The sequence below is a fragment of the Ambystoma mexicanum genome, chromosome 6p, assembly GCF_040938575.1.
Source record: "Ambystoma mexicanum isolate Mex_15411 chromosome 6p, UKY_AmexF1_1, whole genome shotgun sequence".
Lineage (NCBI taxonomy): Eukaryota > Metazoa > Chordata > Amphibia > Caudata > Ambystomatidae > Ambystoma > Ambystoma mexicanum.
In genome coordinates, this window is record NC_090935.1 from 901614956 (window position 1) to 901641649 (window position 26694).

General features: G+C 49.5%; 1 protein-coding gene across 1 annotated transcript in view; it reads right to left on the reverse strand.

Moving 5' to 3' along the window:
• The window catches only part of KCNN2 (potassium calcium-activated channel subfamily N member 2), a 752674-nt gene that overhangs the window by 137646 nt on the left and 588334 nt on the right, over nt 1-26694 (reverse strand). The gene's annotated exons all lie outside the window — the stretch shown is intronic.

The window sequence follows — 26694 nt, forward strand, 5'->3', positions numbered from 1 at the left end:
ACACCGACCCCCACATCTCCCTACTTACCTTTCCTTCAGTCTCGCTTGTCCCTGTGACACCAGTTCCCTTTCACTTCCGTGATCGGGAACCGGCGCTGCAGGTTCCTTTTTTGTTGTTATTTTTGTTAGGTCAGCTGCAGGGGTGTCCCAGTGAGTGGGGTGTTGCGGGGGACACCCCTGCAGTCTTTTTTTTCTTCTTTGTGTTGATCGGGTCAGCTGCCGAGATAGCTGTTCCGACCCAAAAATAAAAAGAAAATGATCTACACCACCAAATAGATACTACAAAATGTCCTACAAACATTTAGTCAGAAGGACATTTAGTAGTATCTATTTTCGGTTATTTGGTGGTGCAGGTCATTTGGATTCGGTCATTTTGACCAAATCCCTTCCCCACACAATTCACTAAATACCAGAGACACCCCATCTCCAAGTACACTTTTCTCACTTTAAGTCCCTTTTGTTGTCCTCCAGCTCCTTTTGTTGCCCAGCCCTGTTTATTCCCTTTTTTTGTCCTAGCCCCCTTTAGCCTCTATTCTTGCCCCAGTCTGCTTTAGCCCTTTTCCTGCCCCAGTGCTTTTTAGCACCTCTTCTTGCCCCCAGTCTGCTTTAACCCCTTTTCTTGCCCTGGTGCCCTTTAGCCCCATTTCTTGCCCCCACGTTCCTTTAGTCCCTTTTCTTGCGTCAGTCTGCATTAGCCCCCTTTCCTTCCCCCAGCCCCTTTAGCCCCTTTTCCTGCCCCCAGCCCCTTTGTTTGCTCCCTTTAGCCTCTTTGTTTTTCCCAACCCCCTCCCCCCCTTTTGCCCTATAGTAACCCCCAGTCCAATTAGGGCCATTTTCTTGCTTCTCTTGTTGCTGCAGACCCTTTTAGCCCTTTTTCTTCCCCCAGTCTCCTTTAGCTATGTTTCTTGCAGCTAGCCCCAGAGACAAGCCCCTCCCCCATTTTGCAAGGCATTTTCCTGGCTCGGCTCGTGTTGGGCACTAAGAGCCGGCCACACTCCAGGCTTGGCCCTGGCTCGGTCCTACCCATAAATCCCTGTCTCTCCAGGTCTAAGAATCGTACAATTAAATACCTGAGCATTTTATACAAAATACCCATCATTATCAGTTCATTTATTTGAAATATTTGTGTGAATAAGCCAAGTAAACTTGATGTTCTTTGTTTAGATAAAAATAATATTGAAACAAAGTAGGCAGGCAAAAGTGGTAAATACGTTTCTGTGGTAAGCTGTATTCAATTATAGCATTTTCGAGGTGTGTTTCCAGGCATCATGAGTTAGGTGACCAGCTGTGTTTGGAACCATTCACTATTGGGTTGTTGTGGGAATAGTATATTAGTGTCATTCCTCCGGATTAAAAGAACAACTATACAATATACTACATATTAAAAAGATATCTCTTAAGGAACGCTGCTTCATGAGATCTAAAGAGGGAAGGTTAAGAAGGCAGGGCAATTGCTGTCGGCAATGGTGCTGATGTTTAAGTTGGAACTGGAGAAAGCTCCCTAGATGAACTGCCATCTCAATTAAGCAGAACATATGGGATGCTGCCAGAGTTGCCTACTTGCCAAGAGAAGCCTAGTCAATGTCTGATTTAGTCTGTAAGGTGGGATACCAAAGGTAGTACCATCTTATGAGGCTGGAGTGTCAGAGGGACACCAAAAAGAGTATAAGGCAAAGAAGAGCGGCTCTTACCTGCACTTGAAATGAACCACACAAAGCAGCAGGTATGAGCGCCCTGAGTCAAATTAGCAAGAAGCATCAGTGAAATGTTGATGCCACAACCAGATTGCTGTGGTGATAGGTTCTGGTGAGGAGTGCCAAACAGTGAAAGGGAGTGGGAGACCAGCTATGTGAGTGGTTGCCCAGACCCCCAAACACAGAAGGAATCAGTTAGAAACACGAGTGCTTTGATAGCAAATAAGTGAATGAGGAGAGGGGTAGAAGAAGTCCAAAGCCACAACACCATAGCACTGAACAGAAAAGAGAACAATGCTACTATGGTGTAATTGAGAGAGGAGGCTCCTTAAGCGCTTTCCGATAATGTAATAAAAGTTGGACCTTGAAGGGCAAGATCCAAACTGAATGAATGTGCTTGGAAATGCCTAGCTAGGCTGCAACCAGCAGAGAATGTTCCTCCAGTGCTTACTAATGATAGACTACAACTCGGAGCCAGGAGAGAAAGTTCCGTATTGTAATTATTGTATTGCAAAAAGGATTGCCATTCTGAAATGTGAAGAGACAGTTTCTCAAATGCTTACTACTCTGTTGCTGTATTACATGGAGAGCTAGGAGATAAAGCACACTCCGATGAATCAAAGAGTTGTGAAGAGCTCCCCAAGCCTTGAACTCGTAGAGAAATGTCCTTGAACCCAAGCAAATGAGAGTTGCTCTCAAAACAGCCAAGTATTCAAGAGTAATTCATTCTGGAAATTTGAAGGAAAGCAAACATGTCCTACTCAGACTTGGTACACCAGTGATATACCATGGGGTAACTACAAGTACAGAGTGGGAAATCTGTCCTAAGCATGATGGCTATTAAATTATGAGCAATTAAAATACATTTGATGGTTGATACTGACAAACAATCTGTTGTCATTCTTGTTAGACAGATAACTGGGAGTATTTTACGAACATCATAGCGTAAAGCTCCATCTCTTCATACCTTAATTGTGCAGCATTTTGCGGCTGTGCAATCACTGTGTATTGTGTTATCTAGCAGCAAGGATGAAATCTTCCCACTTGCCAGACTTGGTTGCTAGATATAATCTTAAATAGCCCATTTCCAGCCCCAAAAGTATATAATCTGAGCCTGAATTGAACATTCTCCACCCAGTGTTAAGTTACTAACAAGGTCAGGTAAGCAGCCTTATAAAGCGCCCATCTGTCAATAATGTTGGTCTCGCGCACAAACAAAATAATTTATATAGTAGCCAATCCAAATATCAATTGAAGCACAGGCACGAGAGGAAATACAGGTCACTAACACATTCACCAGGCCAGCCATTTTCCACAATAATTAATACAACAGCATGCCTTTGCATGACACCCTAGTATTTGTGATTGACACATTTGTAGAGTTAAACATTGTGCACTTGACGCTCATTCCTCTTTCCAGCCTGAAATGGCACTAAGCCTGCCCAGGTCCTCCTTATATGCACTCTACTGAGACCGGAAGACGCTCCCTGGCATCAGCTCATTAGGGTATCTAATCCAACCGATTTGTAGCCACTGCCACTCCACTACAGCACGAATTTAAAGTGGAGCTGAAGTTGTGTGAGCGCTGCTGCTTCAAAAGGTGCAGTAAAAGTGCTTTCATTGGAAGCTAAATATTTAACGAAGCACAATGCATGCACAACGTTTTTCATCTAATAGTTTTTTCTGGTCATGTGTAGGCTATTACCATGCAGGCGGTGTAAAAGTATCATTTTATGTGCAGCACTGCACACATTAGAAATGTTAATGACGCAGAGTAATTGCCCGTTGTGAAACGCATTCTCCCTGTACATTAAATGTTTTCGGGGTGATTGTACATTTTCTTCACTTAAGACTTGAATAGGTTGCAGGGGCGGGGGGCTGGTCAGGAGTAGAGCTAAATGCATGTAATCTCTCGGAGTTAAGATCCCCTTAAATCCTACTAAAATCCTGTCTCACAGACATGTGAGGAGAAGAGGGCTGCCGGAGGCAACGGGATAGATGGATGAGGTGGCAGAACAGTGAAATAAATCAAAGTGAAGGAATGGATAGCAGCGACCGCCATTTCGATATGATATGATATGGCATTTATAAGGCGCCTATATACAAGTGTTTCAAGGGCGACGAGGCAAGGGGCGGAACAGAGGGACGACAAAGAGAACGATCTTACTAGGCCAGGTGACAGTGAGATCACGCAAGTGCAGGGGAGGGTGGAAAGGGAAAAGTGTGGGGGGAAAGGGGCGGGGAAGTGCAATACATAGGATCAACAATAAAAAATAAATTAAATAAATAAAAACAATAGGTAAAAGTGAGGCCAGCTTATGGCAAGTGCAAGTGCAGACATCGAGTGTCAAGAGCTGGTAGGGGAAGGTATGGATACAGAAATAGCCCCCAAGTGTGGGGGTTGCCAAGGAGGCAGAGCAGGTGTGCAACTGGTGGGTGAGGGGATGAGGGTCCGAGATCAGAGGGTAGGCAGGTAACCAAGATTCAGAGAGGCAGGGAGGCTGTTCCAGAGGGAGGCCCCAGCCGAAAAAAGAGATTTACCACCAACTTGTTGCTTGGAGAAGCGACTGACCCTGGGGGAGTTGGAGGGGGATGAGCAAAGAGCTTAAAAAGGAAGATATTTAGGAAGAGAGAGTTGAAGGTATCGAGGCCCTAGAAGGCCTTGTGTACAATGCAGAGGGTTTTGAACTTAATCCTAACAGCCACTGGGAGCCAGTGTAGGGATTTCAGTCCTGGAGAGATACGATCCCTGGGCTTGAGGCTAAGGACAAGTCTTGCAGTCCTGTTCTGGATGAGTTGCAGAGGGCGGAGAGTAGAAGTAGGTAGATTTAGAAAGAGGCTGTTGCAGTAGTACAGCCTAGAGCGAACAAGAACTCTGGAGACAGTGAGCTTCTGGGGGAAGAAGAGGAAAGAAAGAATACCTCAGAGGAGGTGCAGCTGGTAGTGTGACTTCTTAGAGACATCAGAGATGTTAGGAGAGAAGCAGAGTGTGGATTCAAAGATGACCCGAGGGTTTTTAGCCTCACAGGTGGGAGCAGGAAGAGGGCCAAGAGATGCCAGCCAGACAGCGACAGGGAAGGAGGGAGCAGGTGTTCCGATGTCGTGAACCTCAGTTTTACTGGCATTAAGGCAGAGATCATTCGCGGTACACCACTCCTTGATAGCGGATAGTCAGAGATGAGAGAAGTAGAAGAGGTGGCAGAAGTGTCATCCGCATAGCACTGAAAGTAGGGGCAGAGAGCGGCAATGCGGTGGGCAAGAAGTGTCAGGTATTGGTTGAACAGCCAGGGATAGAGGTTAGACCCCTGGGGAACACCACAGGTAGAGATAGAGATAGAGGAGAGGAAGGACCCAAGTTGGACCTGGGATGGTCGATCGGAGAGGAAAGAGGTCAGCCAAGCCAGTGCCTGATCGGTGATACCCAGGTTATCAACGAGACGGTTGAGCAGGATGGCATGGTTGACCATGTCAAAGGCAGAAGAGAGATCAAGTAGGATGAGGACACAAGGGGTGTTGCAATCAAGGTTGAAGAGCAGGTCTTCACAGATGTTCAGGGGGGTAGGTTCCGTGTTTCGGGCAGCTCTCAAGCCAGACTCATGGTCATGGAGACAACCAACCGATTCAGTGTGGAGATTAAGCTGGGAGATGGGCAGATTTTCCAGGAGTTTGCCCAGGAAAGGAGTGATGGAGATTGGGTAGTAGTTAGCCGGGCAGGAGGGGTCGGCTGAGGGTTTCTTGAGAACAGGGGAGTGCTTCGATGGGGGGAAGGGAAGATTCCAGCGGCGAAGGAGTGGTTGCAGAAGTCAGCCAAATCAGGAGCCAGGGTGTCAATGTGGTCCTTGAAGGTTTTGATGAGACTTTCATAGATCAGACTTGTCTAGAAACCTTGTCTGGGGAAAACAGGGGAAAGGCAGAAAAGGAGGGGGAGAGGTGGTCACAGATGGGCCAGAGGGGAGTAGATGGAGGAGGAGGAGGAGAGGAAGAGACGGAGGAGGAGAGGAAGAGACAGAGGACAGAATGTCCTGAATTTTAGAGATGAAACGAGAAAGCCAGGGCTGTGCAGAGGGACTGGGAGGGGACAGGAGAGGTAGAGACTGCAGCATGATTGGCCAGCTCCTTGCAGATTTTAAAGAGTTCTGCAGAGTTGTTTGATTGTTGCAGAGACACGGCCTTGGATGAGGGCTCTCTTCTAGGTGCGGAGAGAGAGCCGGTATTGCCATTGGAGCAGGCGGCAGGCCAGTATGTCAGAGGATGTACAGGAAGCACGTCATTGCCTCTCAGCCACCCTGCACTTGCGTTTAAGGGTGACAATGTCTGAGTCATATCCAGGAGTTGCACTTGGCTTTGGGCTTCAAGCGGATCCTCATGAAAGGGGCAAGAACATCAAGACTATCAGATATAGCAGAGTAGAGCATAGAAATGGCTGTGTCAGGGTGTGAGTCAGCCAAAGGGGTACAGGGTTGAGCAAGTGGCGGCGAAAGCCTCAACTGACACACGCTTCATGGGTCGGATAACCGAGATGGTAGGTGGCAGTGCTGGAGTTGGCTTGGACTGAGGGGTGGAGAGAGTGAGTTGGGAGGAAAGAAGAAAGTGATCATTCCAGGAGAGAGGAGTGGTGAGCGGGATAGAAAGGGGAAGGTCTGTAGAGATCAGAACATCCAGAGTGTGCCCTGCAGAGTGAGTCGGGCCAGAGGGGAGTATAGAGAGTGAGAGAGTGTTGCAGAGGTCACAAGAAAGTCCAGAGGAAGGACAGGAAGCATCCAGGTGGATGTTAAAGTCTCCAAGAAGGAGGAGTTGAGTGGTCGAGACCAGGAGGGAAGAGGAGAGGTCCACCCACTCAGAGAAGAAGGAGGAGATCTGACCAGGTGGCCGATAGATGGTAGCCACAGTAAGGGAATGGCTGGGAGAGAGAGAGCCTGCAGAGGAGGCACTGTGCTGGAGGAGACACACTATGCTGTGTGCGCTCTATTCCCCTTACACTGTTCTGTTACTTGGGAGTGGAGGAAGGAGGATGAACTGAAATCGAGGGAGGACCCCCAGTAGCAGTGGGCACTTGCTGCATTGATCGAAGAGGCAATAGGTGAAGTAAACTAGAGGGGGCAAACCTTGGGTAGCGACTGCCATATTGGTATGCGAGCGTGGCAAACAGCTGGAGAAGACACACCACTCCAAGTACATCATCAACTTCTGCCGCTGCTCTGGTTCGCATTATCAGAAGAGGTACGGTGAAGGAGGAGTGGAATGATCAACATGGGGAGGTGAGCAGGGGTGTTGCTGGGTCTGGAAAAGATCTGGGGCTACGCTAATGTCGGGACTATCGGGACTCGGGAATAGCTAGCCTTTTGGTTGTAGCCCCTGAGCTACAACCGAAGGACCTAGGGCTAGAGCCCCCCCTAGCCATTCCCCTAGCAATCCCTGCTAAGTGCAATGGCCCAGCGATTGCAAAAAATTGCATTCTGCATTTTAAATGACACATGGGGAGGTACAGCAGAGATGAGAGAGGTTATGGTGTAATGCCGCCCCTCCCCTTGCAAGGCTAATTGCAGAAGGAAAACTGCTGCAGCCTGTTAGGAAAAATTAAACAACTTAAAGATCCTACAAAAAAAAACTGTAGACCCACAGAAAGGGGATTGGTGGGAGCCTACGAGAAGTGGCATAGTTAAAAAGGTACAGTGAAGGCAAAGGTGGAACTGCTCAAGAGCGCCTTATGCAGCATGAAAGATGATAAAAGGCCAACAAAAAAAGATGGACCAATATGCCAGAGCCAGAAATAAGCAAACCAAACAGATGCTACAAGTCTGTGGTAAAGTAGGATTACTTGCGCATGAAGATGGTGGTTACATTGGTGAGTCTTATATTGGCCATACAAGACTCCAGAATATCACTGGAAAACAAAGTAAAAACAGGAGGAATAGTGGTCGCTAGCGTGAGAACAGATTTGATCAAAGTAATTGAATGGGAGAATGAACTAGAACAAAGTTGCAGAACGTCAGTTAAGAAGGTGTAATGTGCACATTTTTTAATTACCAGAAGGCGGAGAGGAACAAAGTATGGAATTATTTTTGGAAACATTTCTGGTTGAAACCCTACCTATCAAAGGTCTGGCCCCACCTAGGGTAATTGTAGAAATATTTCTGAATTTCAGATGTCGTACAACCTATATATTTTTTTGAACTTTCCAGATTTGTATTTGTCCAAATCATATGCAAGTCAATTAAATGAGCATTCAGGTAGAAATAGAAAACAAGTGCTATATTAGGTGAGGGCAAAAGTGAGCATAAGAAGGCAAAGAATGAAGAGGAATGTGAAGTGTATATTCCAATGTGTAGGTGTATGAAGGGAGAATCAGTGGAAACAAGCTTGGACAAAGGGGTGGGGGGAGAAGGACAGATATGGGAAAGCAATAGGAGGGAATAGAAAGAAATGCAAGAATAAAGTCTGGAGGGAGCTATGCCATAAAAGCATTTAAACAAAACACAAAGAAAGTTAAAAAGCTGATGTGATTCAAAAGAAAAGCCACTGAAGAATAATCAACACAGGGGAAATATAATTTCATAGATATTAAGAAAAGAGAAGATGAATATGGAAATGTACATAGAACACAACGTAGCAAGCTGAATAACATGGGGACCAAGAAGAAGACCAGAGCAATAGAAAAGTCAAGAGAAGATTAGAGATGAAACAAGAGATTTGGTGAAAGGAAAAGAATGAGTAAGCCTTCAGGATGTTAAAAAGGTGTTAATAATATGAACGAACAGTAGTTGAGATTTAAGAGGAAAATGAAAGGGTAGAGTCAAAAATATCTCCATGATTACAAGCAGAAGAGGAAATAAGAAGAGAAGAATGTGGAAAGGCAAAAGGAGACCGGGTGGAGGAGTTGTCAGAGCAGGGAAAAGAGATAACCTCAGTCTTGAAAAGATTAAGATGGATATAATGGTCAGTCATCAAAGACTGCACGGCCAATAGACAAGATGTTAATGTGGAGGGAATAGAAGCAAAGAATAAGAAAAACGAGAGAGAGCTAAGAATTGTCTGCATAGAAATGGTGAGAAAGACCATAAGAAGAAATAAAGGAAGCAAGAGGAATAGTATAAAGTGGGAATATAAGAGGACCCAGCACAGAGTCTTGTGGAAGCCTGTATTCAGGAGGAATAGTGGAAGAGGATTGACCCGCCCAGGAAACAGAGTGGCTGCCATTGGAAAGATAAGAACAGTGCCATTTAACTACGGAGCCCTTGAAGCCAAGACAAGAGAGGATACAATGGTCAGCAGTATTCAATGAGATCGCAACATCAGAAATTGGAAGAAAGCTAGTAATAAGAGAAGAAAGAATGAAGGGGAAGACAAATTAGAAGGGGATTTCACCCAAGAGTGCAACAAACAACAGAAATCTTTTGAAGTGGTGATGAGGATATTTCATCATCATCAAGTTTATTCGGATTTGCATATAAAAACAATCCATGAAACCATTACAAAATACATACAATTAGATCATAATAAAAACACACCATGTCAAGACCACAGAAAAGCAAACAGAGAAGAGAAGAAAAACATTACAGGTACAGTTAATTGATCAATATATAAAAACACATTATCAGGGTGATGTATCAAGCAGTCGTTTCCTTTGAGAGAGTGCTATTTTTAAGTACAAAAGTAGCGACCAGCCAACTTGTGGTGTGTTTGCCCATAACAGGTAAGTTAGAGCTGGCCTATATTGCACAGCACCCATTTCCCCTAACAGTGGTCGTACGAGCCGTTTTCTCGCCTGTGCATATGCAGGGCAAAAGAGAATCAGATGTGCCAAATCCTTGTATGGGGCTTTACAAGTTGGGCAAGATGTATCTGCAGCCTCCCTGGCCCATGCTGCCACCCCAGCCTTTAGCGGGATGCAGTTAAACCTTGCCCTAGATACAAGTACATGGTCCTTGGGGAATTCTACCCATAATAAGTAATGCTGAACTCCCGGAGACATAATGGTCATCAACCCATGATTTTTTGGCTTCATAATTTTACTGTTTCTCTATCCAGGTGCACCGCCTCATAGAAATTAGCAGTCCATCGATTGATTTCTCCCCTGGAGAGAACACTGCTGGATGGATACCGATGTGTACAGGTTATCCGCCTGAGCTACTTCTTGATGTTGGCCAACCACAGGATCTTATCTCCCGTGTCCTTGACAATCAGGAAGGTGATCAGTTCCTGAGTAGGTGTCGCCCTAAAATTACCCCATAGTCTGAGCCAGTGTAATACTTGCTGCAAGGAAATCTTATCACTAATAGGGGTGCAACCCAATTCCATCGACACTATGAAATTAGGGGCAGAGGTGGGGAGCCCCAACCGGTTTTTCAAGAATTTGTTCTCCACGATCTAGACTGCGTTAACATTGGAATAACCCCACAGCTCCATCCCAAATTTGGCAACCTAAGCCGCTTTTCCCTTGCACAACTGAAGCAAGGGGGCTATTGCCTTTGCATTAAACTTATACACAGCCTGCCTGAACTGCAGTGCATGTTTATGTCTGTGGTGAACCCTAGGGATAACATTGCTCCGACAGTGCATGGCCTGAGATGAATCCTTCGACTTCCCTTCCAGCAAAACATCTCCGCCGACCTAGCTGCATTTACAACTAGATCCAGCCCCTCCATGAAGACGGCATATTCCGAAATGAGTGCCTGCAAGGCCCTTGGAGTACGGCCCATCAGTACAGAATCATCTGCATAGACCCAGCTTTGCGACATCGGAGGAGGTATTTAATAGGTGCTTATAAAGACCATTTATGTATAAACAAAATAGAAGAGGGGTCAGCACACATCCCTGGCGCACCTGCAGTTCTACTTTGAAGGAGCTCATGCAGTGCCCAGGAACCCCACTCCTCACACAGGCTTGCATGGTACCATGTAGCCTTGCCATAAGGTCCACCAGTGCACCCGGGCCATTCATCAACCTGAGCATATCCCAGAGCTTGGTGCGATTGACTGTCAAATGCCGTGCCCAGGTCCATAAATGCCAGATATATAGGCTCCTCCTTCAGATAGAGTGAATGTGCCAACACCAGGTAGAGATTAAGTGCCAGTTCTGGGGATTGACAGGGTAATCATCGCTTCCTTATACAGTAAACTGGATTAACTGGCACTAATGGAGAATCAATGGTTCCAGATAATTACACATGGTGGCTAAGCAAATCTTCGGGTGACAGAAAGCCAGAGAACATGGTAAAAAAGGTTGGATAACAAAGCTTCCTGGTCTTATGCCAGGTTCACCAGCACTGTGCTATCTATCTGAGCCTCAATTAACCGGCCTCCAAAGTTTTGTGGTGAACAGTGAGCCAGATAACTAAACTTCTGCTGTACCTATGATAAATGACTACAAATAATCCTTTCACTGTGTTTGTGTAAAGAAACTGCAGAAATATAATAACTGGCAAAACAGAAAATAAAGTGGCATTCCCATTAAATTAAATTGATGATTAAAGAAAGTGGGCCTCATTACAACCTGCCAGTCCGGGACCGTGCAAAATCCGTGACGGCGGTAAAAACGTTTCCGTGTCCGCAAGGTTGCGGAAAAAACATCTGATTACACGCTGTCGGTCGCGCGCACCACACGGACTCGGAAACGTTGTTACCGCCGTCACGGAAAACCCCACGGAAATGGAAATAACGAAGCCACAAGTGGCGCAAAACCCGTTTCCGCCTCCGCCACCACGGACACGGAACCGGAAATACCATGATCGCCAAAACAGGAAACAGAGAGGCGGCCATCATATAAAAGCACAATCCATTGCCATCCAGAGCCAGCACAAGCACAATCCTAACTCTGACAAGCCAAAAGGGACCACCAGCATGTCTGCCAGGATTCCTGCTCAGAGGCAGCGCAAACAGCGCTTCAGCGAGGCGGAGCTAACCGTCTTGGTGGAGCACATTGTGGACAATGCTGAGATGCTGTTCAGCGCCGACCAACGGCGTGCCACACAGCAGCGGAGGAAGGAGGTGTGGGCCGAAGCTGCACGCAAGTGCACCGCCGTGGGCGTGGCACTGAGGAGCGTGAAGGACTGCCACAAGCGTTGGGACGACCCGAGGCTGAGGGTACGCAACCTCATTTCCACGCACCGCCAACGCAGCAGTGGGACAGGCGGAGGACCCCCTTCCCCACTGAGGCTGCAAGCATGGGAGGAGCGTTGCAGCAGCGTCCTCCACCTAGAGGGAATCCATGGGATCGGGCAGGCTGAGGCAGGAGTGAGCCCACCTGCAGATGCCGGTAAGTGCCCAAACATGAATGCCACATGTAAATATGCAGTTGTGAGTACTGGGCCAAAGGACCCATTAACAACCCCCCCCACCACCCCCGCAAGCAGTGCATGTGTGGGCCAAAGGACCCATTAACAACCTCCTCCCCCCAGGGAGTGCATGTGTGGGCCAAAGGACCCATCATGATCCGTATGGCAACCAATATCACTGAATGCAGACACCAGCAATCAGATGCATGTGACAAACACTATTCAATGTACAATCTTAATGACGCATGTGATGCACCCATCTGCCACCACAACAACACTAATTGCATGCCCTTTGTGTCCCCACAGCCGTTTCAAGTGACAGTGATACTGCACAACAGGCCAGCCAATCTGCATCGGCAAGTACACTAGCCACCGCCACCACACAGGAGGATGCTGCCGGCAGTTCTGCACCTCTGGCCACATTACCAGCCACTACAGATGTGCGGCACACCACCACCACCGACATCCCCACCGTATCCACACTGGCGGAGTCTAGACAGGTGCCACGGGAACCTATCATGGACACCCAACACAACACCGAAGGCAGCAGCACTGCAGAGGGGGCGGCCTGCAGTGATAACAGTGCCCCGCAAGAGCACTCGGAAACGGGGCCACAGGGGGAGATGCCCACATTGGAAGACCTGGGCTCCTTCCATGAGCTGGGGTTCAGCCCCACTTCACTGGGGAGTCCCATGAGGTCGCCCATCCCATCCATGGCCGAACTGAATGCCCGCATGCAGCGGATTTAGGACCAGCAGGCTACCCTCACCCAGCTGGTGGAGAGGCAGCTAGAGGAATCCAGGCTGCAGAGGGAGAGCTACAGCGCCTCAGTGCGTCGCCTGTCGAGGTCCATTGGACGCTTTGCGAGCACCATAGTGACCCTTGCACGCCATGTGCGGGAGGGCAACGACCACACCTCCAGGCTTGTAGAGGCCATGTTGGTTGGCCAACAGGCAAATCTGGCACGGATGCCCTCAATCCCAGATTCTGGCCCATCAAACACTACCACCCCATCCAGCTCCACTACTGCCAGTCCAAGGAGGCGCTCGAGTAGGCTAACGGGTCCTTCGGGCAAGGTTGCACAGGCACAGAAGCGCACACGGAAGTGATGGCATGTGTGTGGGGCAGTGCAGGACACATGTGGACTACAAGGGTGTGAGAGGGGTGGGCACGTTTGGGTGGTGGGGTAGGTAGTTTTGGGGGTTTGGACAATGGGCTCTGGGTGGGGGTGGGCACGTTTGGGTGGTGGGGTAGGTAGTTTTGGGGGTTTGGACAATGGGCTCTGGGTGGGGGTGGGCACGTTTGGGTGGTGGGGTAGGTAGTTTTGGGGGTTTGGACAATGGGCTCTGGGTGGGGGTAGGCACGTTTGGGTGGTGGGTGGCCCCGGGTGTACAGCTTCCCTAACCAATGCACATTCTTCCCTGTTGTTATCACATCAATACATCTCCATTTCAAATCAAGACATACATGTGTGCACATTGATCATTTATTTTGCAGTGCAACTATTAATTCATTGTCGTCACCATGTTTGTGCATTTCTGTGAATGTGCTGTGACTCAAAAGTAAATGCGAATCAGGGCATCCCGTGCTCTCTGGCCATCATGTGGACCCCCAGGGGGAGGCGGTGCCATCCCATCCCCATCTCCATCCCCATCCCCATCCCCATCTCCATCCCCATCCCCATCTTCCTCATCTGCGTCTGGTGGCATTGGGATGTTCCTGCGCAGGCATATATTGTGCAGCATGGCACATACGAGCGTGATTTTGCCCGTCTTCACTGGGCTGTACAGCAGTGATCCGCCAGATCTGCTCAGACAGCGGAAACGGGCCTTCAGCAGTCCAAATGTCCTCTCAATCATTCCATGTGTGTGGATATGTGCCCTATTGTATGCCTCTTCATGCCTGTTCCTTGGTCTCCGTACAGGTGTCATCATCCATGGCGTGAGTGCATATCCCGCATCACCTACATGGGATGTAGATGGGGGAACATGTCAGTGTTTGTGGCATCATGTCCTCATCTGCTGCTGTGCATTCGTGTATCATCATTCATTCATGCATATGTACCATGCAGTGTATGGAGGTATGTCTTGGGCATCACGAGGTATGTCGCTGACTGCATATGGGCCTACACATTAACTTGCATGTTTACTGTGCCCTGCGGGTGACATTTGATTGTGTGCATGTCATGGTGCAGTGCTGTCCACACATGGCAGAGTGACTCCACTGTACGGAAGTAGTAAATACACGTCGTCTCATTTACAAGCCTCTCATGCTTTTTGGGGCAGCGTTTCAATTGAGGGTGGGTGTCTGCAGTGGCACAGGGTTCATGGGACAGTGACGGGATTGGCTGTGGCAGCGTGTGCACGGGCACATTGTGGTGCCCTGTCATGTCTTCCTTCATGATGTTTGGCATCCGCTGTGTATTTGGTAGATGGAAGGGGGGTGATGCATGTGCGGTCACAGCGGCACACTCACAATGCTCATTGGCCTGGACACACACACACCACTCCGACAGGGTTGTAGCATCGTCAGCTGTACTCACCCAATAGCCATGTGCTTTGTCCGGCATAGCGTTCCATGTACCGTGGCAACGTAGAATTCCGCAGTACCATTGAGTCATGTGATGAGCCTGGGAAATGTGCGCAGCAGTGTGTAATCAGTTGCATGGCATCACAAACCATCTGGACATTCAAAGAGTGATACTGTTTCCTATTGCGGAACACCGCCTCAATTGCATGTGGTACAGTCAGCTCGACGTGGGTGCAGTCAACTGCGCCTATGCAATTTGGCATGCCATGAACTTGGTGGCAATGACCTCGGGGAGGGTGCGGGGTAGGGCTATGTGTTCCGACACATGGCGCAACAGGGCATCCAGTACCTGTAACAGGATTTTTGAGAAACACGGTTGTGATATGCCGTGCAGCTCACCAACCGTGTGTTGATAGGTGCCAGTGCCAAGGAAATGCAGAACTGAGACAACCTTCAAGAGGGGGGGGATGGCGGTGGGGGTGTCAATTAGGCTGCTGATGTTGTCCACAATCATGGCGGTGATGTCCAGGATTGTTGCGCGGTCCAGCCGGTATAGGGTGTGGATCTGTCCTGGGGTGAGGTTCCAGTGTGAGGCCCTGATGCGTGGTATTGGTGGCTGGCGGCGGGGTCGGGCTGGCTGGGCAATGGGGTTTGCCATAGCTGCAGGGTTGGCTGGTTGCCGCCTGCGCCTCCTCCGCCTACGCCTCCTCCTCTGCGCCATTACTGCCACCATGTGCAGTGCTGCCTGTTGGTTGAGTAGGCCCAGTCCCAGTGCTACTAGACCTGCTGCCTGCATGGTTCTGTGTTGTGTTGGGCTGGGTGTGGCCCTTTTGTAGGCTCCCAGTGGCCTGCTAGGTCCAGCTGGGCTGATTTGGTGCACCTGTGCCCTGATTCAGTTCAGCAGGCAGTGTATAACGCTTAGTTCGCGGTGGCGGCTGTTCCGCCACCGTGATCACGGTATTTACGCCATTTTTTTGCCGGTATTTCCGTGTCCGCGCTAGTTGTGATGCTCACGGTGTTTCGTGTTGACGGTAACGGAGGGGTTTCCGTGCAGACGGACTTAACGGGAACCCTATTTCCGCGGTGGCGGTTTAGGGTGGTGCTATTACCGGGGCCGCGGGTCATGATTGCGCGGACATGGAAACGGTGCCGGTATGGTTTTACCGGCAGTGTTAATTCCGGACCGGAGTACTTGTAATGAGGCCCAGTGTCTGAAAACGCTTTAGCATCACCTTCTATACTTTCAAATATCAGTAATGTAGCTTTTCAGTAAAACCAATCCAGATTGGAAGGCTGGCCAGCGCCAAGATCAGCAGAGTGGAAAACATTGTTACAAGTAAGGCATTAAGATTCAGCAGAGTAACAAAGTGTGTCCAAAGTGTCTATTCTTGTCTGGTTGGCTTTGGTCAAGGCTTGCATTCAGGCTTTCAAAATCAGTTTTTTCCCGCTTAGAAATAAAGTCCGATTGTGTGACCACTGGCCCTTTATCGGTTAGCCCATTCCCATGGGGTTTAGGGAAATCATTTTACCTCACCCGCCGCTTCTGTTGGTCTCAGCCAGATCTAGTGCTATGAAATAGGAGTCCTGACCTTTTAGTGCAGTACCGTTTCCTCAGTTGCTCAGACTGAGAATGTGAAGGCACAAATAGCTGACAAAGATCCTTTTCTACCCTTTTATTGGTGAAATCCCAGGCCCACGTGTCTTGATGCAGGGTATCTGTCTTCTTAGCACTACATAACTATTCTTTAGCAACCTAGATTTGGTACAGCCAGGCCCCCTAAAACAATGGATTTTGGTACCCTGAATTAGAACGGAGAGTGCTCAAGAACAAGACTCAGCCTCTGGCACAGCAATTCCTTTTATTGGCAACTGCAGGGTCGCAGGGCACCGGCATTTCCAGCAGAATGGGCCCACTCTCGATTCCCTCTAGCATTCAAGGCCCTTCCACAAAAGAGATTCTTCTCTGCTAAATATTTGAGTAGATAGGTTCTTGGTCAAGACCAGCTGTCATGCTGTGTGTGGCAGCCCAAAGCACTGACTGAGTCGAAGATCTTTTGAATGAATGGACTAAAGCTTTCATGCCCCTTTTGTGTTGGGAAGGGACACTTTTCAAAAGCAAAAAGTGCACTTGTGGTGGGCTGATTATGTTTTTCTGATTTTGCAGAGGTCTTGCTTCTAAAAGAGAAGAACAAGTTACTCTCTTACCTGGTAACGTTCTTTCGATGGGATGGTCCAACGACGTATTCCAGATCTATGACAGTAATCACCACAGCTGTGCTGCTTCGGAAAATCTTCGGCGTCTGCGTCCTGCGTCGATGATGTCGATACGCCGCCCTCGAGGACCTCCTCCGACGGCCGATGTCATTGGATGTTATAAGTAGGACGCACGACGCCCGTAGCACCAGTTGTAGTTTTTTCCCCAGAACGTGTGGCACCAGTCTTCTGCCAGTCTGACACACAAAGTGTTGCGGAAACGTAAGCTGCAATCGCATAAGAAATTCTGTAGCGGGGAAGGCAGGGAGGGAGCGATATGGAATACGTCGTCGGACCATCACATCGAAAGAACGTTACCAGGTAAGAGAGTAACTTGTTCTTCGAGGGGATTGTGTCCTCCGGCGTATTCCATATCTATGACAGACTCCCAAAGCAGTACCAATGCAATGAGGTGGGAAAACAATTTAGAAAACAGAAATTTAGAATGCCCAATCAAATTGCGGAGTAAAGGACCGCCTTGCCAAAGGCCAGATCCTGCCCCCGGATGGAATTGAGGGAGTAGTGACGTACAAAAGTATGTACCGAAGCCCAGGTGGCTGCATCACAGATATTACGAATAGGAACACCCCTCTGTAGGGCAGTAGAGGCAGCCATACCCCTGGTAGAATGGGCCCGTAAGCCGACTGGTGGGTCGTTACCCGCCAAGCGGTAACACTCAGAGATAGCCAAAATAATCCAGCGAGACAAAGTCTATTTTGTCACAGCTTGTCCCAGACACTTTCCAGTGTAACCAATGAAGAGTTTATCGTCCACTCTGACCGGGGACATGCGTGAAATATAAAAGCTTAACGCTCTTCTAGGATCAAGCCTATGGAGCCTCTCCTCTTCCTTACCAGGATGTGGAGGAGGATAAAACGCCGGAAGAACAACCTTCTGGCCTAAATGAAATTCCGACACCACCTTCGGAAGAAAGGAAGGACGAACTCGAAGGACAACCCTGTCCTTATGAAACACAGTGAAGGGTGGCTTAACTGAAAGTGCCTGTAACTCACTCACTCTGCGAGCGGAAGTAATCGCAACCAAAAATACAGTTTTAAGAGTTAACAGTCTCAAAGGGCATGAATGCAAAGGCTCAAACGGAGCACCCCGGAACACATTAGTGAGCCCTTTCAGAAACTGAGAAATTAAAGGAATTTTAAAATAGGAACACTCTTCAGACGAGCGCTTAAATATGGACAGCGCCGCCAGGTAACCTTTAACAGTACCCACTTGCAAGCCCCAGTGGGCCAAAGAAAGCAAAAAAGACAGAACCATGGGAATGTCACATGCAAAAGGATCCACATTCTTAACCCTGCACCAGTCGCAGAACTTACGCCAACGGTACAGGGACTTTGTTGCTGGCCTTCTGGCCGAGAGCAACACCTCCATCACGTCTTCAGGGAGGTCCCAGTCCTTATACCTCAACCTTTCAGAAACCAAGAGTGAAGGTTGAGGGATCTGACCTCTGGATGGAGAACCTGACCCCCCTCCCGTGAGAGCAGATCTTCTAGGTAGGGAAGACGACGTGGAGGGGAGATGGACAAGTCGAGAAGGTCTTGGTACCACGTGATCCTGGCCCACGCCGGAGCAATAAGGATCATCCGGGAACCGAACCTCCGTAACCTTCGCAGTACTTGCGGGATGACGGGGACTGGAGGAAACGCGTACAGCAGTGGGAATGACCACTCCACCACGAACGCATCTCCTAACGCTCCTTTTGGAGGAAATTCCCACGAGCAGAACCTCTCGCACTTCCGGTTGACACTGGAGGCGAAGAGATCCACTTGAGGGGTCCCCCAAATGGCAAAGATCTCCAGGAGAATCTCCTGAGCCAACTCCCACTTGTGAGAGATCGCGCTCTGCCTGCTCACAGCGTCCGCTGTCTCGTTTTCGTCTCCGGCCAGATGAACTGCCGAGATCGAACCTTCCTGCTGGATTGCGCAGAACCAGAGCTGCATCGCCTCCCTACACAGATGAAGTGACCCTGCCCCCCCTTTTGTTGAGGTAGTGCATGGCCACCATGTTGTCCGTCAGGATCAGGACATTCTTCCCTCGCACAGTCGGCAGAAAAGCCTTCAGGGCTAGCCTGACGGCCCTCAGCTCCAACAGATTGATATGGAGTCTGGACTCTGACGGAGACCAACGACCGCTGACTGTCAACTCATTGGCATGAGCTCCCCATCCCGTGAGGGATGCGCCCGTCACGATTGTCACCTCCGGCCAGGGTAGCCAAAATGGAGCCCCCTTCATCAGATTGTCTTAGACGGCCCACCACAGAAGGTCCTGGGCGACCGAGGACGGCACCTGAACAGGGTCCGACATCCTACCGGTGGACTGAGACCACTGGAGCTTGAGTGCCCATTGCAAAGATCTCATGCGCAACCTGGCCTCTGGCACCAGAAGAATGCAGGATGCCATGAGGCCGAGCAATCTCAAGAACTTGAACGCTGTGAGACTCTGGGCAAGCTGAAACTTGTGCACCATCTGCTGAATGTGATGAGCCCTCACCTGGAGAGGAAAACACTGCCCCAGGGACGTGTTGATGACTGCTCCGATGTACTGGAGCCTCTGAGTTGGTGTCAAATGGGACTTCTTTAAGTTGAGGGAGAAGCCCAGCTTGTGGAGGGAGTGGCAGGTAACTGACAGATGATCCAGGACTTGCTCGGGAGAGCGCACCCTGATCAACCAATCATCCAGGTAGGGGTAGACGTGAATCCCCCCTTTCCTGAGGTGCGCTGCCACCACTACCATGAGTTCGGTGAAGACCCTCGGGCCGGAGGTCAATCCGAACGGCAGGACCCGAAACTGAAAGTGCGAGTCGCCAACCGCGAACCTCAGGTACTTCTTGTGCTTTGGATGTATCGGCACATGAAAATAAGCGTCCTTGAGGTCGAGAGACACCAACCAGTCCTGAAGTTGAAGGGCCTGGAGGACTTGAGAGAGAGTACCCATCTTGAACTTATCTATCCTGAGGAGTTTGTTCAAACCGTGCAAGTCCATGATGGGTCTCAATCCCGTTTTTCTTGGAAATCAAAAAAATAAGGGGAATACCATCCCTTGTTCCTCTCCGCTACAGGCACCAGTTCTATTGCGCCTTTCTCCAGCAGGGATTGAATTTCCTGTGCAAGGAGCGGATCCGGACTCTTCAAAGAGAGATTCCCCGATGGATTGTCTTGAGGCCTCTGCCGGAAAGTGTTAGGCAGAAACCTGTGCAGTTCCCTTAGGGACCACTGCAAAAGGCTTAAGACTACAGGTGTTGGTAGTAAACCCAATTAGTAGCAGTCTGTACCACCCAGATTTCAAGAAGAGTTAGACAGTATATAGAGTATACAAGATAGGTACCAAAATAAAGTAGCACAAGCAAACACTGACCAGAGCTTCGGTATCAAAGTATATAATTATTTATTTAAAGACACACTTATAGAAACACTCCAGCACTATTATTGTAAGCAAGTTCAAAACACAGTCACTATTAATACATATACATCCCTTATTCCTTATTAGACAGGTCTTAGTTAACACCACTTATTTTCAGACAGAGGTGAGCACTTAACTGAAGATGGCACTCCAATAAGTTATCAAAGAAGGGAGGGAAAAGGCAGAAATAAGAAAAGCACACAACACTAAAACTTTAGAGGCACCCAGCAAGGCAGGAAAGTCAAAGTCTACTTGTGAGCAAAAAGTTCAGAGGCCAGGCTCCCTCTTAGAGAGAGCGGAGCACCAATGCGCCCAAGATCACACAGTTTAAGAGGCTCGAAAAAGTCTTGCAGGGAGTTCAAAAAGGAATTAGTTCAGTTCAGAAAAGTTCAGTTAGCCAGCCTAGGGTCAGCCCAGGTAGTAAGTCGAGGATTTAATAGACACCCCGTACAGACCATTGCAAGGGAGGCTAGGCGGACACAGTACCTTTAAAATGGAGAGGATCCTCCAGCGGGGGCAGTTGTTCCTGGCAGCGGGTGCAAGTCGTGGCGTCGTCCAGAGGAAGAGAAGATCTCAACGTGGAGGAAAGCTGAAGGTCGTTGCACTGCCAGGGAAGAAACCAGCTGCGGAGTTCTCCGGTTAAAAGATACTACCCTTTTATTCACGGTAGTGGTAAATCGTGGTATCCCGGTTGACGGGGTGCTTGGCACAGGCAAGGCGGCCACGAGATGATCCGGGAAGGCGAAAAGGCGGGCAAACTGGTTATCCTCACCAGTCAAATGAAGAAAACTCCTCAGAATGAGGACCTTCTCTGTCGTCGGGAAAAGTGGTGAGACGGTTCAGCAGGGCTCCACCGGTGGTGTCGTCATTGCAGGTCGGCTCAGCTTCTCCCTCCTTGGATTCTTTAGGTCCTGTGGTGACGTCTGAAGTTCCAGTCCCCAAAGCCCTGCTTTTATGCAGAAAACCCCCATTCATCAGTCCTAGCTGTCACTCAAACATGCTAAGTGGTGAGCCGGGCGGCTTATCACTGGGCCAATCACACAAGAGTGCGACTTCAGTTGCCGAGGCAACTCAGTCCAGGGTGCCTAAACCCCCCTCCCACACATCCTGTAGACCCAGACAGAGTGGCACAACTTTTGGAGGCTTCTGTGTAGAAGCCTGCCAAAAAGTGGAACAAAGGGCTCGACTTGGGTTGGAGTTACAGAGGCGAACACAAACGCCATTCTAAAACCGAGTTCTGGCCAAAAGACCCAACCGGGGAATAAATATTAAATAAATAACCCGGCAGTATCTTTAACATTGCACCAAAAAGTGGTGCGTTTAAAATGAATGGGAAAATCCCATAGAAAATATTCTGGTGGAATATTTTGCGTGGTAACCACTGCCACCAGCCAGAAATTCGATGAGGGGAGACTGTACAGTGCCCCCTTGAAAAACAGACCCAGGGCAATCTAATTACCCCTACCAGTACTTCCACAATATGATGGTTTGTACTGGTTCTGTTCCCAATTTAAGACTAGTAAAGTCAATGGTGACTTTACATGCCCTGGGAGACAGTAGTCAGTCCCAGGGTATGGAGTCTAGGTTTGGGGGTCACTATGACACCCCTGTGTTACTGCACTGAGGGTGCTGTGTAACAAACTTCCCAAAAACCTCATGAAACCCTATGGAGTAAAAAGAACCCATAGCCCATAAAACACATTACAAAGTCAAAGGATATCTCAGATCATGTCTAAGAGTGGGAGAAAAAGAGTCTCACTCTTAGCAGGAGAAAGAAATAAACCCCAAAAATCCAGCAAAGCTGCTGGGGGACTCACTAGGTTTGGGAAATTACCCTTAACAGAGAATTCTGTCTAACAGAAAGGAAGACGGTAGCCGTGGGTTATGATCTCCAGAACCCACACATCTGAAGTAATGGCGCAACACTCTGCAAGATGCTGCGCCAGCCTTCCCCCAACCGGTGAACCATGGGACATGGCCTCATGACTGAGCTGAAGCGGCTGCAGCATTGCCTGAGGGCAAAGAGGCAACAGCCCGAGCAGCCTTGGCACCTCGAGTACCTTGTTTTCCACCTCTGGCATTCCTACGGTGGCCCCTTTGACTGGCAGCTCCTCTCTCTTTACCAAAGGATAACTAATAACGAAAGGAACCTCCTCTCCTTTGCTGTCACCTAGGACGAAAAGGCGGAGGTTGGCGAACTGCAGGGCCCAACGACTTTGCTGCAGCTTTGGAGGTCTGCAGCCTCTCAAGGCTCTCGTCAGCCTTGCTGCCAAAAAGATGTTCCACATGAAAGGGCATGTTGAGGAGCCGGGCCTGCACATCAGGAGCAAACCCAGACTTCCACAACCACACAAATCTGCGTATCACGGTGCTCGCCGCCATGGACCGGCTGACGCAATCTGCCATGTCCAAACCCGACTGAACGGCCTCACACATGGCATCCCTGCCATCCTGAACCATGGCAAGGAAACCATCCCGTTCATCCCCTTCGGGAATATGTTCAGCCGCTAAGGAAACAGTTCCACAGAGTGTGATACGTGATAAGGCCCAAACGGAGTTGGCTGCCTGAAGCGCCATACCCCCTGAAGAAAACACTTTCTTCACCCAGCCGTCAAAACGCTTGTCGTCCCTATCAGGAGGGATGGTAGGATACGGCGCCTGCTTTGTTGGGGCCGAAGCCGCCTGCACCACCAAACTCTCCGGAGTGGGGTGCTTGGTCAAGTAGCAGGGGTCGCTACTGGCTGGGCGGTATTTTCGCGGCAAAGACTTGCCCACTGCCGGGAGACTCTCTGGAGCAGTCCAAGCCGCCGCCACCCTCCTCTGTAGAGCCATATGGAACGGCAGTACCGGGTCAGTTGGTGGTCCTTGGTTGAGTATATACGTAAGGTCATCCTGAAGAAAATCCCGTGGGAGTGCAGACCATCCCAAGTACTCGGTGACCCTGGACATAAGGCGCCGGTAAGATAGGGGTCGGCATGAGTGCCAGGCTCAGGCCTACAAAACTCCACCTCCGGAGAGGTGTCCAGCCCACTGGCATCGTGCAGGGACTGCCGCAGGTCCTCAATTTGGCTATGGCCCGAGAGAATCTCGTCCGGCACCGTATCAGGAACCATGCCATCATCAGAGCCCTCATCCACCTCTGAAATAAACTCAAGCTGGCGGTAAGAAGGCACAGAATGTGGAACAAAGCCATGCTTGACCTTTGCCAGAGCCTTTCCAGGTGGTTCCACCGAGCCCCGGGGAACCCCCGTCGAAACAGCCTCGAAAGGCGTCAAGGGCGTTGTCGGCATCAACGCCAAACGCGGCGCCGACAGCATCGATGGTGTCGACACAGTCCTCGAGGCCGGAGCCCCGAGCGTGTCCCTCGACGACGTTACTGCCAGCGGCATCGATGTCTTCCTCGAAGACACCACAGGTGCACACGGTCTCTAGCTCGTCGAGGACCGGGACCTGGAACAGGCACGATGAGAACGATTCCCCTTGTCCGAGCTGGACCTCTCCCGCCGACCACCCGAGCCCGAAGGCGTGTGAGCGGTGTCTCTCGACCGATCCCACTCGGAGGCGCGGACGGAGCAGTGCCCTGTGATTCGAGAATCGCCAACATTTTCTTCCCGAAGGAAGCCCATTCCTCCGGCGTTGCAGGTTTGGTGGGGTAAGCGACCCGCCGACAGGCGGAGTCCTCGGAGGAGGACGGGGAAGGCGACCGATGACGGCACTTCTGGGAGTGCCTCGAAGAGGCAGAGGAGTGGCGGGACTCACTCCGGGACCGAGACCCACTGGACCTCCGACGACGATGCAGGGAGTAGCCCCTCAAATCGTCTGTCGAAAGCCCCGCAGACCTCGACTTCCGTGGCTTGGACACCTTACCTACCGATAACTTCTTCTTGCGCTCCCGCAAGGCTTTGGACGTGAGCGACTGGCAGTCGACACAGTCATCCGTGTCATGGGCCTCCCCAAGGCACCAGAGGCAGGTGTCGTGCAAGTCTGTTACCGACATCTTGGACCCACAGTCCCCGCACTTCTTAAAGCCCGGACGCGGTGTGGAAGACGAGGTAGACATCATCACGAAGAAAGACTTCACAATATGAACAGGTTCGAAGAACCGAGAAAGAACAGAAACTCCAAAGAGTCGAGGCGTGCCGAGATCTCCGAAGCGAACACATTCGCGGAAAAAACAGAACTGAGGCTACGGGCGTCGTGCGTCCTACTCATAACATCCAGTGACGTCGGCCGTCGCAGGAGGTCCTCGAGGGCGGCGTATCGTCATCATCGACGCGGGACGCAGACGCCAAAGATTTTCCGAAGCAGCACAGCTGTGGGGATTACTGTCATAGATATGGAATACGTCAGAGGACCCAATCCCCTTAAACGTGGTTACAGGACGCCTAAACTGACATCAGTGTTTTCTCCTTTCCGGTATGGAGGGAAACTTAAACAAAGGAGTTTTATGTTTCAGGTTTTCTCTGGTGAGTGCATCATGAGTGTACGTGGAAAAAATGCTGTAAAGCCTAAAGAGACAAGAGTAGCTGTATGCGGGTCTTGCCACAAACAGCACAGCGAAGGGGTAGGAAGAAACAAATAGGAATCTAGGGTGGCCAATCGTCCTGTATTTTGAGGGACAGTCACGATTTTATTTGCAGTGCCCTGCATCCTGCACACATGCCGTCTGGAGGGCAAACAGGGTAAGGGAGGCTCTCTGTGTTTTGAGCTTGCACTTCTCTGTGATATTTCTCTGCAGTCCGTCAAAGAGGTTTTTTATATCTCTCTGTGTGTCAACGGAGCAGGGCATTGGTAGCAATTAGAGTTTGATGGCCTAGTCAAAGCAGTGAGTGACCCATTGAGGAGGGGGGCTGTCGCCACTCCCCCCCCCCCCCAAGAGGTGCTGATAAGAAATGAGAGGGTGTATAATACTGCATGCTGTGTGAAATAATGACTAACGTTTTCAAACACAAAGGATTTCGATTAGGTGCACAATATTTTGTCTGATGATGCTGCAATCTTTCATTTAGGGAGGGGAAAATAAATCTAAAACCATACATTTTCACCACATGTTTCTATAATGATGTAAATATTGTCAGGTTAGGTTAAATTACATTTTTGTGAAGAGACTTGCAGGGTGGAATCTTGGCGGGTGTAAGGTTTACTAAGGAACTACGTTTCAGGTTCCAGTAAAAGGGAGTTGAAGCAGTGCAGCTGAAGCAGAGAGGTCTGGGGGTCGTTGTTAAATAAAGCCAAATGTTTCCACTTACTGGTGCATGGTATGCTTTATAATAATGTCAACGAGCACCGACCCCAAGCCAAGCCCAAGCGGTGTGTGCTTGTGAGGAGGTCAGGTTGCAGTTGGGTGCCCTGTTTGGGCTAGTGAGCACTCTGCTGTACAGCGCGGGGAGAAGACAAAAGGAATAGTGGTCCAGGTTTGTGGTGCAAAAAGGTACGACATGTATTAGGGGAGAGAAGGGACCGCTTCAGTAACAAAGCCAACAGTGTTGGAAAGACTTTTGAGCAAAGGACGTAAAAGTATGATGTGCGCAAAGTGCAGCCATCTTGGAGAAGGGGAGAGCAATTCTTACTACTTGTGCTCCTTTTCGAAGTCACAGTGAGGCCAGATAATCATCATTGCTTGGTGAGCTCCCACTCGTCCCAGTACTTAAGAGATATTGATGCGCTAGCATATTGATGCTTAACAGTGCAGCATCACATAGAGTGCTCAATAGGAAGTAAATAGTGCACAATAGGAAGTTAAGTTGAAGTGAGGAACAGTTAAGGGGCCCACATACAGAGACAATGACTATGCCTGGGGGGCCTGCCCCTTCCTTTAACATGACATCTCCTGTCTGTCAATGTTAAGTGGCGTCAATGGAAGAAAGGTTTTCTTCACTACATCAAGGCGGCTTGTGGAAAATCCCTTTCTATCAATAGGAAGCATTATTGAAGCATTTCTTAGGATATGAGAGGCAGCATATTTTCGAGACAATACCTGAACCAGATGGTGTAGGTAGTAGTGATGTGACAATGGGCCTCATTATAACAGTAGCAGTAAGCAACAACGGCGCCGGTAGTGCTACCGGCGCCGTTTTTGCCATGGCGCCACATAAGGAGCTCTGGTCGCAGGGGCCGTTCTGCACACCTGGTCAGACCAGGCATGCAGAGCAGCACCCGAGAGCAGAACAGGATGGTAGCAACGGTACCATTATGAACGCTACCACTGCTACCATCCTCCCCATTCCCATTGAGCCCTATGGGGGCTCAAATGGGAACGTACTGGCTATGGGTCCCGCGCAAGGGAATTTACCGAGCCCGCAAAGGTCGGAATGGCCTGGCAATTCCACTTTTGTGGGACCCGGAGCCAGTCCCGAGTTCGGGGGTAGCCAAGGGCATGGCTACCTACAAACTTGTAATGAGGCCCAATGAGTTGGATGTGGGTCTCCTCGGTTACATGTCTTTATAACGACATATTTTATAATGAATGCACATATATACCAAACATTTTGCAACAACAAACATAACCATTTTTCTTTTGGGTGTGTC